Source organism: Arvicanthis niloticus, chromosome 1 (assembly GCF_011762505.2).
Source record: "Arvicanthis niloticus isolate mArvNil1 chromosome 1, mArvNil1.pat.X, whole genome shotgun sequence".
Taxonomy (NCBI): domain Eukaryota; kingdom Metazoa; phylum Chordata; class Mammalia; order Rodentia; family Muridae; genus Arvicanthis; species Arvicanthis niloticus.
The window spans coordinates 30629251-30645236 of NC_047658.1; positions in this window are offsets into that span (position 1 = coordinate 30629251).

Below are 15986 nucleotides of genomic sequence, written 5' to 3' on the forward strand. Positions count from 1 at the left end.
TCTTTCTGATTTATTTACAATACCCAAGAAAACGAACCCACCTAGATATGCATCAACAGATAACTGAATAAAGAAAATGTAGTACACATACATAATGGAATTTTATGAAGTTATAAGTAAAAATGAGAAAAATGAATGAAGGTGGAAATCATCAAGTTAATGAAATTAAGACAGATGCAGAGAGACAGATGTTAGCATTTTGTCTAAGCTGTACCCTACTGTTGCCTGGCAACAGCCAGGTGTGCCTGACTGGGCCTGCAAAGGCACTCCCTTCCACCATAACTAACTATACATCCACAAAATATATTCTTTCTCTCTTTTACCTTTTTATAAACACAACATTTGGTGCCGAGATTCAGATTTAGAAACTCCACAGGTTTGCATCACCTCTGCTACCACATGAAGAGGAAACACTTGCTAGCCCAAACTTCAGAGAACTGGTAAGCCCTCTTCTCAGACTGGTCAGCCTAAATATCCCCATAGTCCCAGGGGAGAGTTCTTGAGCTCAGTGCTACCCCTGTGCTGCCATTGAGGATGGAGACATTCAGTCTTTTCATTGACCCTCATTCTAAGACTTTTCCTCTTTGGTGAGATTTTCCTCTCTTCTCTTCTCTCCCTGCTGAGAAATCTCATGCCTGGGTTAACTGCTTTCTGTAGCTCAGGGCACCTGCCCAGAGCTTAGACTCCAGCCCATCAGGTGACTACCTGGTGGTCAGCCCTAGCTAGAACTCTCTCTGGTTATTAACAATATCCTCAGGACGCTGTAAGGGGTATTTAATAACCCTATTCTCATTTATGGTTTGGTCTTTGCCACCTTGTCCCTACTTACAGGGATGTCTCAGTCTATCTCTACATGGCCTCTAAACTGGTACTTTAAAACAATTTTCTCGCTAGGAATCAGATCCGTATCTTAGGATTCCCCCTCCCCCACTTCCTCATTTGCGCACTCCCTTGCTTGCTCCCGGCCTTGCAGCAGCAGCTGCTGCTGCCCTGCCAGCCAGGAACAGCCCTCATTCTCTTGCTATTTGCTCTGCTCCCTGTTCAAAGAAAAGCATCTTTGGCCCTGCCCCACCCTTTCTGCTCATATTGCAGTCGCCAGTGCCTTCTCTGGCCACCTGAGTCCTGCCTGCGACTGCTACAGGCACACTTTCGTCTCTCTACAGGCATGCACATTTTTACTCTGGTGTCTCTATTTGTGCTCTCTCAAGTGCTTGAGCACTCTCTCTACCCAGGCCTCATGAAGTGAGCACAAGCGCCACTGTGCTGGGACTTGCAGCAGTCAGGAGGAAGCCCCACCGCACTTGCCTGCATCTGAGCCATGCACACCCACAAAACTGCCTCTACCCTTGACACTATAGTTATCTCCACCACTGCTGCTGCCGCCCGTCAGGGGTGCCATGGCCCTGCGTTCCCTGGGGGCACATGCCATTATTATGGTTCCTCAAGATATGTGCTCTTCAGGCTGTGTGGTCTCACACCCACAGCCCAGAAGCATGCGTGGTGCCTCAACTTCACATGCATATGCCTGTCTCTTGCTCAGTGGATTGACCCAGGTTAGAAACAAAAGTGGTCAACATTCCCAGGCCTGTACCCATGTTCCCATGGCCTGCCTGCCTGCCTGCCTGCCTGCCTGCCTGCCTGCTCATTTCATGTCACAGGCCTGAACTATCCTGGACACACTAACTTTCTATTACCACGATCTCATACCACTGCTGCCAGCTCTCTTATTCTGGTCCACACCAACTCTAACCCAATGTTTCTCTACTGATGCAAAATGTGTTTTTCTATACTATGCAACCTATCAAGGCCACTTAACAATTAAGATTTTTGTTATTTTTGTTCCAATCCTGCCTTGGTAAATGATGTTTGCTACTGCTACGAAATTATAGTGTGCTATATTTACTATATACATTCTCAAATAAGTAATATAACAAACACAAGTTGTTTAATTCAGTTATGGCCAATTGATACAGCTCTCAATCTTGTCAGAAGTTTGCATATATATATATATATATATATATATATATATATATATATATATATATATATATATGTCAGACAGAGACTTCCAGAGCCTAACAGCTTACCCTCAAGGTCTCAAAAGACAATGGACATAGCTACAAGGGCCTGCCCCGACTGTAGAATGAAAACCACTGAAAAGCACTGCCATTGTCCTGCATAGGGTTGGTCTACAATATGGACAAACTGGAGAGAGTCTAATGCCTCACATTGCCTGAACCCAAGGTGGGTCATTTCTCATTTCACGCTTTATCTATTACCCAGAGAGAAAGCATTCCATCCTCTGGGATTGAAAGTCAGACTGACTATGCCCATGTTACCATGGAGACCACAGGGACCTGAGAGCCGTTTGGACTATAGATGGACTCTGTCATTTTTTAATTAATACATGACTCCTAGATTACAATTTATTCTTCCCCAGATTTCTGACTACATTGACAGCTAAGGTAACTGTAGCTTCACAACTAGAAAACAAACCTAGCTCCTTACCCTGTTATATTTTCTCATTAATAAATTCATTAACTAGCTAAGACTGCCAGATTTCTTACAGACTTCATAATAAATAAACAATATACTAGTTCAGATACAACCTTTCACAGATGTAATCTGTTATTTCCTTATCTAAACTCAGTTTTCATCAACTAAATGCTTCATATTTCCTCTTCTTGCTGTGCCACTGTCCTAACATTATTAGAGTTCTTATAAATTTGCTTAACTCTAATGAAACATTCCACTATACGACACAACTATATAATCACAAATTCAAATTTTAAGTTTTCTTTGATTGACATTCAACTAAACTTAAAATTGTTTCTCATTATGCATATTCAGTCTTCTAGACAGAAGAAAAAAGCCCTTGTTCCTTCTGCTCCATGCACAAAAGGCTCATCTTAAAGAATGTTCATGCTATTATCTCTTTGGTAAATTTATGAGCTACAGGGAACTCACTCAGATCAACCTCTCATGGACCAAATAGACTCTATCCAGATAAGTACATCTAATCAATAGCCTAAAGTTCCCACTTACGACCTATTCCAGAGGGTGGGATCCCTCTGGATTTCAAATATACATCTAAGAAAAAAAATTTTTTCTTCCAAATGTATTTAATCTTATTCTTTACCTAAAATATGTATGTGGGCTTTTCAGCATATTGTCCAGTCCCAGGTGCTTACAGCATCCAGGACAGCTCCAGAGAAGCAACCTTCAGATGCTACAATCTCCTCTCACAGACACAGATGCTTTTACTGGACTTTTTTCTTCTGGTATATCCACAGATGGATCCACAGACCCTGGACAGCAAGGACACAGCCAATTTTTCTAAGACTGGTCCTAGGTTCTTTAGAGACACGTTGCTCCAAAGTCAACAGGAAGCAGCTGAAGATCACAACAGCCTTGTTCTCGCTCCACCATCACTTCTTTCTATTTTTTTTTTCGTTTTTAATTAAACCAAAATAAGGGAATGTTAGCATTTTATCTACACTCTGCCTCACAGTTGCCTGGCAACAGCCAGGTGTGCCTGACTCACTATAAAAGGGGCTGCTTGCACCCTCCTCTCTCTCTTGCTCTTGCCTTCCTGTTCCTGCTCTGTCCTCTTGCTCCTTCCCCTTCTCTCCCCATTCCCCTCGCCATTCTCTCTCTCTACGTGCTATGGTCAGCATCTACTTCTCTATTCCTCTACTCTCTCTCTCTCTCTCTCTCTCTCTCTCTCTCTCTCTCTCTCTCCCTTTCTCTGTCTCTGCTACTTCTCAACACCCCTTTCCATGCCCTAAATAAACCCTATTCTATACTATACCGCTGTGTGGCTGGTCCCTCGGAGAGAAGGAATGCCACAGCATGGGCCCAAGGAGGCACCCTCTTCCTCCGATATCTGACTATACACCCACCAATCATACTTCTTCTCTCATTTATCTTTTTATAAACACAATAGATATTGTACATTACTCTCATATGAAGAATTTAGATTTAAAATTTTATATATGTATATATATATGATGTGTGCATGTTCATATATTTGAACAAGTTCATATATGCATTTGTAGGTCATGAAATCTATGAAAGAGGGTTATGAAAGTTAAGAAAAACATCTTACAGGAGGAGAAAATATTCCCTGAAGGGCCAATACTCAGCATTGATGTTAGACATTATAAGGGGCTAAAAGGGCACTGTAAGAGTTAACTAGTGCTAATCTGAAACCCGTCTATCTGTTCAACATTGCAGAATCCTATACACCCACACACAGAGAGAAATGTATCATAAATGAGCAGTATTATCTTGATTTTTAAACTTGTTTCGTGTCTATGCTAATTCTAAGCAAGTAACTTTTGTGGGGGTCTTAACTCTGACCTTTTCTGGTTGTTTAAAATTATGTTTTATTAATTCTTTGACAATTCTATGGAACGTATTTTGATCATATTCACCCAAATTCTCCCCCAACTTTGCCCAGAATCATCCTTGTCTAGCCTTTTTACCCTACTTCCTGTCTTTTTTTTTTTTTTTTTTTTTTTTTTTTTTTTGACACACCAAGCCCAGTTTGTGCTGCCTTTATATTCCTAGGTGTATTGGGTTCTTCTGGAATGTCGACCTACCAGGGATCACATTCTTAAGAAAATGAACTCTTCTTTTCCCAGAAGCCATCCCCTGTTCAGAAATCTTCAGCTAGCTCTGATATTCCTCCTTTTTGGTAACTGTTCTTTATTATTATTGTTGTTGTTGTTTGATACAGTGTTTCTTTGTGTAGCCTTGGTTGTCCTAGATCTAGCTTTGTAGAGCAGGTTGGCCTTGAATTCACAGAGAACTCTGGAGTGCTGGGTTTAAGGGCATATGCCACAGAACACTACCCTCGACCCCAGTAATTGTCTTTAATTCCATTTCATTTGGATTATGTTTCAAGACATTCTTAAATGTAAATAATAAAGTGAGAAGATACAGATGATTCTCACCCAGAATGCATGTTTAGAACATTTCTTGAAGATGATATAATGATCTGTGGAAATTTTCAGTATTTGTGTATGTATGTATATGTTTAGGTTTTTAACCTCCTCTGGCTTTGCTGCAGTCGGAAGATTTTTTTAAGCTCTTTATTCAAAACATAAATTAAGTATTACCACCACTTAACAAAAATCAGAAACACTTATAATGTGCATATATAAATTATAACCCAGCTGTATATTTTCATTGCCTGCAAATATATGTCCCCCAAAAGGAAAGTGGAGTGCAGCTACAAGAGAACATTGTGGACCCTGAACTAAGAATGAAGAAGGTGAATCAGGGATGCTGAAAGAGCTCTGAAACCTTGGTTTCTAAGGGAACGGAACACTGAGTATCACAGTGCTACACAGGAGGTTGATGAGTCAGACTTCTCTTTTATTCCGTTCACTCTGCAAAGCTAACAAAAGAAAGGCCTCAGAAGATTTATGAAGATTAGCATCAGTCACACCATCCTTCTGTACCAAGGGAAAAAACAATCTTTTTGCTCTCTTTAGACTGAAATCATTAAAATACAAAGCTCTCCGGTGCCTATTCTAGAAACAGGATCAGCCACAAAGAAAAGCACTGGCTTTTATCATGAAGGAACTTGGCCTTTAGCATTGTTATTCACTCACTCAGGCCTGCATTCGAGTGCAGAATCAGGAAGCCAGGGGGTACACGAGTGATCCCTAAAAAGAGTTTCATCAATTCACTGCTTTCATAAATCAACATTTACTCTGTTCAGGAACTGGGTTTAGTACAGTGATAAACTACAATTATGAAGCCTTCTGAAATTCACAATCTAGTGAGCCTGGGTACAAATGAGAAAAAAAAAAAAAAGTCAATTAGAAAATGCACTCTGAAGGAAAATAGTAGGAGTACAAGAAGAAAATTGAATCTCTACCTTACATCTGTTGGGCAGGCAAGGCTTCTCTGTTATGAAGTCTTAATGTCAAGATTACGAAGTAACTTTTGCAGGAGAAGGTGCACAGCTCCAGACAACAGCAGTGCACAAGCAGGAGCCGCAAAAGGCTCTGCCTGCAATTCCAGAAACTATAAGCTGGGGATTGTAAGGAAGTAGTAGCAGAGGCCCAGACAGAGTGAACAGCCTGAGTCATGCTCTCTTGGAGGCTCCTAAGAAGTTTGAGTCTTGGTTGTTTCAAGGATAATGTATGAAGGGCCTACAACCACTGCAGACCAGAGAAAGGAAGAGGAAGGAGTCCAGTGACTTCACTTCAGGAGATCTTGTCCATAAGAAATAAAGAGAAGAGAAGCTGAGGGGGAGTATAACCACCCACTAACTCTTACTCTCTTCTCTCTTCCTTTCACTTTCTTACTCTCTCACTCCTGTATAGGTGTATATGTATGTTTGCATGTTTATGTGAAAGTCAGAAGACAATTTCAAGTATCTATTTCCTTTTTACTTAGATAAGGGCATGAGTTTCACTGGCCTGGAACTCACTAAGTAGTCTAGACTGTCTGGCCAATGAACCTGTTTCCACCTCTCTAATGCTAGGAGGAATGCCTCTGTTAAAATGCCTGGCATTAGAGTGGGGTGGGGATACCCACGGGGGCCCCACCTTCCCAGAGGAGAAGGGGAGGAGAGAGGAGGGAAGGATTGTGGGAGGGAATGACTGAGAGGCAGACAGTGAACAGGATATAAAGTGAATAGGTTAAAAAGAGAGAGAGAGAGAGAGAGAGAGAGAGAGAGAGAGAGAGAGAGAGAGAGAGAATTAAATTAAATTAAATTAAATTTTTTAAATGCCTGGAATTTTTAAAAATTTTAGTTCTAAGAATTGAATTTGAGTCCTCCTATTTACAAAGCAGAATATCTCTTCTCAGAATTCCTTTTTTATGAAATATATTTAAACATATTTACACACTAATGGATGAATCAGAAAAAATAAAGTGATCATGGGGGTATTTTCTTTCTCTGGGACAAGGACTACGTCTCAAAAGAGATGTTCCAAATACTGTGTGGTGCTCCCCTGGAGCTGGAAGTTTTATTTTTATTTATTTTTAAAATTTATATTTATGTTTATTTTTAAATAAAATTCCACAGATGACACCCAGCATCTATTTGATGCTAGTCAGGCTCAAGAATCTTGTGTTCTTGAGTCTACTCTAAGCTGAACAGCCTGGGAGAAGAGCACTTCAACCTTTGATCTCAAGAATGATGATAAATGGAAGTACAAGAAATGGCAAATTGTCAGCATGGAGTGAAGGCCATGCCAATAATATACAGAAAGCAAAAGAGCCACATTTTCCAACAGTCCTAATAGAATGCCCTGGTTCTGAGCTCTTTCTTCTGACAGCTCAGCTTCACACAATTGGATTCTTTCGGGCAATTCTTATTGTATAAGTTCATATACAACAGCTAGAATATCAGTATTTATGGCAGCCATTCCTCTGGAGTTTTATGGGTTTATGGCATAGGTACTAGATATAATAAAGCAGAAACTAAAATAGGCAGGCTAAACTGAGGGTCCTTCTTCCCTGCCTCCGTAGGACTCTGGATCAAAAGTCTGGTTTCAGACATAGGTAACTGGTGAAAAGCCTGTTTATTTAGCCATAGAATATAGGTGTGGGTTTTCTTAGGACTTGGACAGGCCTGTATGAAAATTAAAACTTAATTCCAAGAGCTGAAAGCTTCTACAGAAAGAATAAATACTTTTTCACTTTTTAAAATAACGAAGGTTACATATGTCATTGATTGTTCTGGATTGAGTCACCACATGTGTATGATTGATTTCTGGCCTTTGTGTTGTCGTGAGATACCACATTTTATTTCCATTCTCCAAATATTTCTAGAGAGAAGAACTTAATCACTGTATTGGTTTTATTTTGCTAGTCATACTAAAGAACACACCAATTTTCCATATTTGATAGTCAACTTTCTTCAGTAGGACGAAGCTCTCAGAGAAGATGCCGTATCTCCTTACATGGTCACCTAAAACAGTGTAGTTACTGAGATCATTAGGCAGTTACTGTTGTCCAAAGAATCAAGAGTCAGCCTCTGGAAACAGCTGCAATCAACTTCTCCATGAGCTCAAAGCCCACAAAGGCTTTGTTTCTCTGATTTGAGATTTTGCTTTTTGGAAACAGGATCTTACTAAATAGTCCTTCCCATACTGAGTTTAGCAGCAAGTCTTCTTCCTTTGCCTCTGGAGTGTCTGGATTGGAGGCATAAACTACCCTATCAGCTTTATTTTGTTTACCAGCAGATAATTACCATGCATATGGAATACAGTGTTATGATTAAACACATGTACAGAAGTTGCACTGATCAAATAGGTAGAGATTTCCATTTTCTTATCATTTTATTGTGTCTGGAGTAACCAAGCTCCTTTATTCTAATATATCATAAACTACATAGTAGTGGATTTTTATAAACTATTGTCACCTACTATTTTGGTACTTGTTATTCAGCTTCCCTCAACCCACATTCTCATACCCTTCAATGCTTCTAATAGTCATTGTTCAGCTCTTTGCTTTAAATCAGCTCTTTTAGGCTGTACGTATGTGTGGAAATGTATATGTGTTTGTGTCTGACTTACTTCTATTTGTGTAATACTCTACAGCTCTATAAATTTGGATGAGAATGACAATATTTTGTTGTGGGTTTTTTCGGTGAGTGAATATTTCCTTTTTCTTAATTAATTAATTAATTAGTATCCCAAGTGCTGCCCCCTCACTGAGACCCTCCCTCCACTCCCTCTCCTCACTTCTGAGAGGATGGGCCTCACCTGGGTTCCCCATTCTGGCATATCAAGTCTCTGACAGATTAGGAGCATCCTCCCCCACTGAGGCCAAACAAAGCAGCCCTGTTGGATACCAGAGTGCGGCTACAGCTTTACGGAGAACTTCTGCTCCTGCTATTGGGGGGCCCACATAGAGATTGAACTACATATTTGCTGCATATGTGCCAGGGGCCTCATTCCAGCCCATGTGTGTTCTTTGGTTGGTGGCTCAGTTTCTGAGAGCTCCCTGAGGTTCAAGTTAGTTGACTCTATTGGTCATCCTGTTGCGTTCCCATCTCGTTCAGGGTCTTCAATCCTTCCTCTAACTCTTCCATAAGAGTCTCTGACCCTTGACCAATGTCTGACTGTGGGTATCTGAGTCTGTTTCAGTCTCTTGGTAGATAGAGCTTCTCAGAGAACAGATATGCTCCTGTCTGCAAGCATAACAGGGTATCATTAATAATGTCAGAGACTGGTGCTTGCCCAAGGGATGGGTTTCAAGTTGGGACAGTTCTCTGTTCCATCTTTATCCCTGCATTTCTTTTAGACAAGACCCATTTTGGGTAGAAAATTCTGTGGGTGGGTTGGTGTCCTTAACCTTCCACTGTGTGTACTGCTGAACAGTATTCCATTATGTGAACCACATTTTCTATATCCATTCTTTGGTTCAGGGACATCTAGATTGTTTTTAGTTTCTACATATTACAAATAAAGCTTCTACAAACATGGTGGAACATGTGTCCTTGTGGTATGGTGGAGCATCTTTTGGGAATATGACCAGGAATGGCATAGCTGTGTCTTCAGGTAGAACTATTTACAATTTTCTGAGAAAGCACCAGATTGATTTACAAAGCAGTTGTACAAGTTTGCAATTCCACCAGCAATTGAGGAGTGTTCTTTGTTCTCCACATCCTCAGAAGCATGTGCCGGCGATTGAGTTTTTTATCTTAGCCATTCTGGTTGGTGTAAGGTAGAATCTTGGGGTTCTCTTGATTTGTATTTCCCTTATAACTAAGGATGTTGAACATTTCTTTAAGTGCTTCTCAGCCATTTGAGTTTCCTGTGCTGAGATTACTTTGTTTAACTCTGTATCCCATATTAACTGGTTTTTCTGGGTTGTTTATGTCTAACTTCTTGAATTCATTATATATTTTGGATGTTGGCCTTCTGTCAGATGTAGGTAGTAAAGATCTTTCCCCAGTCTGTAGGCTGTTACGTTGTCCTATTGACAGTATCTGTTGCCTTACAGAACTTTTCAGTTTCATAAGGTCCTATTTATCAATTGTTGATCTTAAAGCCTGAGACATTGGCATTCTGTTCAGGAAATTGTTCCTTGTACCAGTGTGCTCAAGGCTATTTTCCACTTTCTCTTCTATGAGATTTAGGGTATCTGGTTTAATGTTGAGGTCCTTGATCTACTTGGACTTCAGTTTTGTGCAGGTTGATAAATATGGATCTATTTGCATTTTTCTCCATGCAGTTATCCAGTTAGAGCAGTATTGTGTGTTGAAGATGCTTATTTTTTTCCATTGCATAGTTTTGGCTTCTTTATCAATAAATCAAGTGTCCATAGGTTTATAGGTTTATTTCTGGTTCTTTGATTCTATTACACTGATCAACTTGTTCCTGTACCAATATAATTTAGTTTTTATCACTATTGTTCTACAGTACAGGTTGAGCTCAGGGTTGGTAATTCTTCCAGAAGTTCTTTTATTGTTCAGGATTATTTTGGCTCTCCTGGGTTTTTGTTTTTCCATATAAAGTTAAGAATTGCTCTTTCAAGGTCTATAAAAAATTGTATTGAAATTTTGATGGGGACTGCATTGAATCTGTAAGCTGCTTTTGGCAAGATGGCCATTTTCACTATGTTATGCCTACATATCCATGAGTATGGGAGATCTTTCCATCTTCTCATATTTTCTTCAATTTCTTTCTTCAGGGACTTGAAGTTCTTGTTATATTCATCTTTAACTTGGCTAGAGTTATACCAAAGTATTTCATATTGTTTGTGGCTATTGTGGAGGGTGTTGTTTGGCTAATTACTTTCTATGCTCATTTATTATTTGTACAAAGGAAAGCTACTGATTTGGTTGAGTTAATTTTCTATCCAGCCACTTTGCTGAAGTTGTTTATCAGCAGCTGTAGGAGTTTTCTCACAGAATTTTGGGGATTCCTTATGTGTAGTATCTATCAGCCACCAGTAGTGATACCTTGACTTTTTCCTTTCAAATGTGTATCCCCTAGATCTCCTTTCATTATCTTATCGCTCTAACTAGAACTTCAATATTATATTTAATAGTTAAGGAGAGTGTGGGCACCCTTATCTTGTCCCTGATATTAGTGGGATTACTTCAGTTCACTTGCTTGGTGTTCGTTGGTTTTATTATGCTTAGGTATATGCCTTGAATCTCTAGTCTCTCCAAGACTTTTAATTTTAACAAAAAGATGTGTTGGATTTTGTCAAAGGCTTTTTAAATGTCTAATGAGATGATCATATGACTCTTTTTTCCTTTGAGCTTGTTTATATAGTGGTTCATACTGATGGATTATCAGATATTGAACCATTCCTGCATTTCTGGGATTAAGCCTATTTAATCATGGTGAATGATGGTTTTGATGTGTTTTTGGAATCTGTGAGAATTTTATTGAGTATTTTTATATCAATGTTTATCAGATATTTGGTTGATTTTTCCATTGATTTAGTATGAAGTGTCCTTCCCCATGTCTTTTGATAACTTTTTGGTTTAAAGTCTATTTTATTAGATATTAGAATGGCTACTCCAGCTTGTTTTTTGTGTCCATTTGCTTGAAAAACTTTTTTTCCAGCCTTTTACCTCAAGGAAATGTCTATCTTTGTTGCTAAGATATGTTTCTCACAATGGTGGATCCTGTTTACATATCCAATCTGTTAGTCTGTGTTTTTTTATTGGTAAGTTGAGTCCATTGATGTTGAGAGATATTAATGACCAGTGACTGTTAGTTACTTTTATTTTGATGTTGGGGATGGTTGTTTTTGTTGTGTTTTCTTGTGTATAGTTTACCCTTCTTGTGTTGGATCTTTCCTTCTAGCATCCACTTTAGGGCTCTATTAGTAGAAAGATATTGTTTTAATTTGTGTTTTTCATGGAATATTTTGGTTTGTCCATCTATGGTTATTGAGAGTTTTGCTGGGTATAGTAGTCTAAGGTGATATCTGTGATCTCTTACTGTCTGCAATATCTTCAAGGGTCTGTCCAGGATCTTCTGGATTTTAGAGTCTCTATTGGGAAGTCAGATATAATTCTGATAGGTCTGCCTTTATATGCTACTTGGTCTTTTTACCCTAAAGCTTTTAATATTCTTTCCTTCCTCTATAAATTTAGGGTTTTGATTATTATGTTGTGGGAAGATTTTTTTTCTGGTCCAATCTATTTGATGTTCTCTAAGCTTCTTGTACATTTATAGCTATTTTTTTTAGATAGGACAGTTTTTTTTTCTATGATTTTGTTGAAGAAAATATGTTAAATATGTTTTATGTTTTTTGGTTCTTTCTACTGGGAAGCTTCATCTTCTTCTATTCCTATAATTCTTAAGTTTGGTCTTTTTATAGTGTCCCAAAGTTCCTGGATGTTTTCCTTTAGGAATGTTTTATATTTGGCATTGTCTTTGATGGATGTATCACTTACTTCTATAGTATCTTCTACACCTGAAATTTTCTTCCATCTCTTGTATTCTGTTGGTGATGCTTGTTTCTATAGTTCCTGTTATCTTTCCTAGGTTTTCCATTTCTAAGGTTACCTCTATTTGTGTGTGTGTGTGTGTGTGTGTGTGTTTGTGTGTGTGTGTGTTTGTTTAATTGCCTCTATTTCCATATTTAGGTCTTGGGCTATTTTATTCACTGCCTTCACCTACTTGATTGAATTTTCCTGTATTTTTAAAAAGAGATTTATTTGTTTTCTCTTTAAGGGCTTCTGGCTCTTTGACTGTGTTTTCCTCTATTTATTAAATGAAAGTATTTATTTCTTTTTTTAACAGCCTCTATCATCTTCAGGAGGTGGGATTTTAGGTCATAGTCTTGCTCATCAGGTGTGTTAGAAAATATCAGGGAAAAGAAGGAGGAAGAGGAGGAGGAAGAGGAAAAGGAGGAGGAAAAGGAGGAGGGGAAAATGTCTCAGAAGTTCTCTTGTCTATGGGCCCATAATGATAATATATGACCCTCATTAAATCCATTAGTTTTCTACTTACCTCTGGCCCAGTATGCATAAAGTCCATTTGGGTTTCACCAATAAGGTAGACAAGTTTTTTCTTACATGAGAAAATGTTTGAGTCAATCAAATATTCATTCTTTTTTTTTTTTTTTTTTTTTTTTTTTTTTTGCAGTGTGACCTTTATGTGCTTGAGCTGCAGCAGATCACTGTATCACCTGAATGATGATCAAGGCCATTAGTTTGCTTACTCTAGAGAACCCTGACTAATACAGCCTACCTCTCCTAAATCCCCATAGGGACTGGCAACAATGTGGCAGTCAGCACACCTGCCACTGCCCTTCATCCAGATCATAGCAACCTCCAACTGCATTTTAGTGGATTACTAAGATCACAATACTAAGTAAACACTGATCCAAAATTTGAACTGAATCCACCTGGTTGTAAAAATTATTGCTTTTTGTTTTATTTATTTGAGACAGGATCTCTCTGTATAGCCCTGGATGGCCCAGAACTCACTACATAGATGAGGTTAGTCTCAAACTCAGATTTAATTGTGTCTGTCTCTTGAGCGTTAGAATTACAAGCATATGCCATCATGCCTGGCCTTCTAAAAGATATCATTTACTAATAAATACATCTCCTTTCTGATTGTAGTACTATTAACCTCACACTGAGTCTGCCTCAGCCTTTGATCAATTAAGATTAAATTACCACATGTTTTTGTCCTCATACTTAGCTCCCAAAATGCCTGATCTAATAGTCACCAGTTCAATAGCCTTCACAGGGACATTTTCACCCCAACTTGCCTATCATGTGGCAATCATTCCTAGACTGCAGTTTTTTTGGATGCTTCTGGTGATAGTGAATTCATTGTTTCTATGTGGCAAGAAGTAGCACCTTACAACTCTGCACCTTAAGACCCCATGCCACCCCAGCAGCTCTGCTGATGCTACAGTCACCCAAAGATTTTCTTAAATACTTCTGCTATTCGTAATTTCTCATTGCTCGTAGGTCAGGTCTTTGAAGAAAGGTAGCAGTGTCTGAATACAGACCATATCTAATGGCAGGAATTCATATTATGTAAAGTATAACAAAAAGTAGCATACAGGAATTGTAGAGAAAAACAGAAAAAAAAAAAAAAAAAAGAGCCCAAGAGAAGACACAAGATTCAGAAACCAACTCACCCATACTCTCAAGAACACCATATAAACACTAAACTGAAAGCCATACTATATATGCAGAGGACCTGGTAGAGACTCTGAGTATGCTGCCTGAGTCTGAGTTCCAATGATTCTTGATTATGTTGATTAGAGGGCTTTCTTTTCTTGGTGTCTACATCCCTTTGGCTCATAAACACTTTCTGCCTTCTTTTTGGGTAGGGTACCTGACCCCTAAGATCAGGGGTCATTCATTGCATAATATCTGACTGTGAGCATCTGTATTTATTACCATTGCTGTAGGACAAACCTTCTCGAATGATGGCTGAACCAGGGACTGAATATATATCAGAATGTAGAAGTCATTTTATTGTTCTTTTTTTAAAAGTAGTATTTGGTTTTCCCCTTGGTTCCTAGGCTATCTAGTCTTAGGTTTTTGGTCACAAGAAGAATTGGGTTCCATCTCACGGAGTGGGCCTTAACTGAAATAAGATATTGGCTGGTTATATCCAAATCCTTTGTGCCTCCACTGTCCTAGTATATACCTTGCAGGCAGAACACCATTGTAGATCAAACATTTTGTGGCTACCTTGACATTTACATTTCTCTTTTGGTAGTGTACAGAGTACTTTTCCGTATCAAAGATGTTAGAATGTAGGGGTGAAGGCTCTACTTAGCTACCAGCTTGACTTCTCCTATAAGTTGTGTAGGTGTTGTCTTTAGCAATGGGCCTAGTTGTCAGTTTGCAGAGAGCAACCTATAGTCTTGGAAACAGTCCGAGTTGTTTGGGGAATGCCCTCGGACTTCTTTGGCCAACAACAAGTTAAGAGGTTCCCTCCCCTCTCTACCTGATCCTACTGTTTCACCACTCAACTGTCATTATCAATTCTACTTCTCTTTCCTAAGGAGATCTTTCTGCTACCACCCCCTCACAGTCTCTTACTCTATATGCAATTTTTTTAGTACTACAGATTGTAGCTCAGTTATTGACTTAACGGATATCCACATATAAGCACACATAATATTTGTCTTTCTGATCATAAACAATTCCCAGTTTGTGAACTTTCCTATACAGCATATTTTGGTAAATAAAAATCTCTACTTTAACTTACATTATTAAGACTGCAAGCCGGGCAGTGGTGGTGCACGCCTTTAATCCTAGCACTTGGGAGGCAGAGGCAGGTGGATTTCTGAGTTCGAGGCCAGCCTGGTCTACAGAGTGAGTTCCAGGACAGCCAGGACGACACAGAGAAACCCTGTCTCGAAAAACAAAACAAAACAAAAAAAAAAAAAAACAAACAAACAAAAAAAAAACAAAACAAAAAAAAAGACTGCAGTTTAGCTAAAATTTTGTGTCTTGTTAAAACAACTCAGTGTAGAAAACACCTGCCTACATTTTCTATGTGAGTTTTGAAGTTCTGTTTATATATTAAAATCTTTCATTTAAATAGAATAGAGAAACACACTTATTTAGATAATTAGTTTTCAGGATCATCTTTAATCTGCTTTTGATAATTGCCCAGCTTTTCATATCCAAAAGGCTAAATATTTGGGAGATCTAGTTCTAATTGTTTGGTGTTCCACTGTTCTATCTATGTACAACAAAACTACTGAGTTACTCTTTTTTAAAAGGAAATTCTTACAATTACTAGTATAAATTTTATTTCAAGAAATATATGTTTCTAAGCATTGTCTCTTCCAATACAATCATTACAAGCTATATGATATGGTTTTTAAACATTTAGTTAAAAGTATTGTAAATTAATAGATCAATATGTAAGTAATTATTATAGCTCTGTAATGGAGGACATATTATATGCATATAATGATAATTTGTTTTTTGCATGGATTCATGACCTAGTTTTTTCTAAACTTTTCATGTATTTATCTCTTTCTTCACTTCCAAAGCACATTAC